The sequence below is a fragment of the Carex rostrata genome, chromosome 21 (assembly GCF_964058835.1).
Source record: "Carex rostrata chromosome 21, lpCarRost1.2, whole genome shotgun sequence".
In the NCBI taxonomy this organism is placed as follows: Eukaryota; Viridiplantae; Streptophyta; class Magnoliopsida; order Poales; family Cyperaceae; genus Carex; species Carex rostrata.
Window position 1 is genome coordinate 2,871,605 of NC_135938.1, and position 3,485 is coordinate 2,875,089.

Sequence of the window (3,485 nt, forward strand, 5' to 3'; positions counted from 1 at the left end):
ACTCGAGCCAGAATTAATGAGTTTGAGTTTGGCCTGACTCGGCACGAGCCAGCTCGGTCGTTAACGAGCTATTTAATATACATAGTTTAATTGGATCCGTTCACTTCAGATTTGGGATTTTATGGTCTATGAATGTTATAGCCAATGTTATGACAATTGCACATTAGACTGTGTTTAAGTTGATTGGTAATTCTGTATGGAATATGTGTGAATTAATTATAAGTAATTAAGTTAATTTGTATGAATTTGTTTGATTTGGTATGTATAAATTTATTATGTGAATATGTTTGTATGAATTTAGGATTTTGATATATTTGTATGTATGAATTTAGCTGTAAAGTTAATTTATAGCAGTTGATTTGCTTAATTACGATTGAATTAAAAGTATTCCTCAGTAATTAGTTATATAATTATTATTTTGTTTTAGCCATAATTGATAAAATGTGTTATGAAAATTTAAGATATAGCAGGAAAAAAAAATACAAATTTATAAATCTATCAAACTAGTAGCGAGCTAGCTCGGCTCGCTCGGACAAGCCACGACGGCCTTGAGAAATAGTTTTAGCTCGGGACCTAAAATCCAAACTCGCTCGGTCAACTTGATACACACCAACAAGCCGAGTACGAGCGTGACCTAGCTCGCTCTTTAACAGCTCGTTGCCACCCCTACTTTTGCCTAAATGAGAGAAGGAAAAGACTTTTGGTTGTTCGTAGAACTGTGGGAGCCCATTCCTAGTTTGATTTTTACATCATCCACCTCCATTATTAATATGTCCATTACTATAAACCAAAAAATGATTAAATGAAAAACGTCAATTTTTTTATGCCTAATCATAGCTTGAATTTGCACACAAAATAAGCAACAAAAGAACAAAAAAAAAAAAAAATTCACTAACATAAAAACATTTTTTGTGTTATATATATAGAGAGAGTAAGGCTACTATGCTTTGCAAATTAAAGTGGGTGTTTTAATTTGCGCTCATATCCCTAATTTCAAAGTTCAAACGTCGATCCAAACCGTTCAAGTTGATATCCATATTAAATTATGCTTGGAGACCAAATTATATTTTTTTTTGAAATTTTTTACTATTCTTTTAGAATTTTTTTTAATATCACTGTTTTTGATGGTCCAGAATTTTCTGAAAAACACTAATTTTGAAAAATTATAAAAAAAAAGTAAAAAAATTCTAAAAAAATATAAAATTTGGTCTCCAAGCACAATTTAATATGGATGATCTCTCTCTCTATATATATATACTAGTAATCGTGCCTGTGCACAGCAACGGGAGCAAATTATGTAGTAGAAAACATTAAGCTCCTTAATAAGGAGGAGAGATAATTTAAATCAAATTTGTAGAGAAAAATAGTTAAATACTATATTTATCTACAAGATAACACATGTGAACTCTAGTGTATTGGTAAGAATTTTGGCACCAACATAACCCAACTGGGTTCGAATCCCATCTTTAGCAGAAAAAAGAAAAAGGGTACGCGGTGCACAGGCTCGGTCCGCAGGTGCCGTGCGTGGTTCAGAGGCGTGGTCCACGGGTGCGGCGCGCGGTCTACGGGCACTGAGATCATATGCGGCGCAGCAATGGGATCATATGCGGCGCGACCAATGCATACTTAAGTGTTGAAGCTCATAATTTGAAAAATTCATCTATGTGCGATCTGGAAATTCAATGGCTGAGCATCATTCCGAAAAAAAAAACAGTAAATTAGAACCCTTGCAGGATCTAGACATTAAGCTCCTTAATAAAGATGAGAGATATATATATAGCACAAAAGAGCGATATGACATAGGAAACTTGACTGCGCTCCAGTTGTGGATAATAGAGGGGAGGGGACGGGACAGGAGGGGACAAAAGAGCAAGTTACACGCTCCACAAAAAAAATTGAGAGGTAGAGTAAACAGCGAGAGTGACCGGCTTACTCTGCTTGGACGAAATTCGTCCCTCCCAATTCGGGGTGTAGCGGAGGGAAAAGAGGGCCCACCAACGACAATTTACTCATTCTACCCTTTCCCGCCTCTTCAACTCTGCGTTTTTTGTTTTCCCTCCTTCCGTGCACAAATAAATATAAGTGAAATCAGTTTATCTTCTTCTCGCGTGCCCTCACTTGATCAGGTAAGATGTGAAAACTTTGATACTGATTTGCAGACAATGATCTATTTGCCTTGATCAAAGCATGATCTTATTCTCTTATACTAGGGTTATAATTGGTACTGGTACCAAACTGATAAAGCATGATGATATTCTCTTTTTCTTTTTTTGTCATGCTCAAAATAAGATTGTGATGATACTTTTTATTTACAAAATTTAATATTTAGATCTAAAACATAGATATTTGAAGCTGTCTTTAATCATTGTCAGACATGTTCCTCCTGTGAGATATTATAAAATGCTATTTGTATCTTTTTAGTTAGATACTAGTAATATTGTACCACGGTATGTACAAATATAATGTAAATATTAGGGTCTACTTGCTTTGCATTTTTCTATTATTCTGTTAGATTCATTTTACGCCAAAATATGTTTCAGTATCTTAGCTTAACTAATGGATGCATTTTTTTTAGAATAAATTAAGTTGATAAACAAATTCATATTTGGAATGAATATGTTAAACTATTAAATATTCACATTGGGCTGATCTTTGATTTTTGAGAGACTTGTTTGTAAGTTAATAAAAATTTCAAGGACTGACATGTAACTTTTGTCTACTTTCATTGTCAGCTTTTTTTTCTTTGCTTATTGTTACATATTATTTTATTCAGCTTTTTTTAGTTTATATCTATTATGATTTGTTTATGCTTCTTAGAGCTTACTTTTTTTACTATTCAAATGATATAGAAGGCATAAGATCATTTATGTACCACTATACCGGTATTGTATTGTACCGTTGTATCAGTATGGAAATTATTTATATACTGAAGAAGAAAAGCACATGTCGTTAGAAAAAAAATATCAGAGAAGGAATTTATATAATTTGTGAAGATGTACATTTATTTAATTATTTATATATTATATGTAACTTAATTAAAGGAGAAGTCATTAGAGTAGGTCCTCAAGGGATGGAAGTATATCAAAAATGTTGATTATCAGAGCAAGTCCGGAAGGATGCAAGTATATCAAGAATATTGGCATAACCAGAGCAGGTTGTGAAGGGCTTCTCTATTTTGTTGGTGTGAGGGTAAATTGGTAATTTTAGATAAAATATAAGTTGAATTAAAAGAAGTATCCAGTTCTCCCTTTCCTCGATATGCTTTTCTGGAGCAAGTAAACATCTTAAAAATTCCCCCTCTCCCTCCCGTCCTCTCCCCTTCCGTGGTCTCCCCTCCCCTCCCCTCCCCTTCTACTTAAACTTCTGAAGCATAGCCTTACACTCTTGTAACGCGAGTTTTTTGCTCTAATTGCATAACCATTATCCTTAGATCATTATTTTTGCGATCCAACTCATCAATTTCTTCCTTCATCATTTTCATGAAA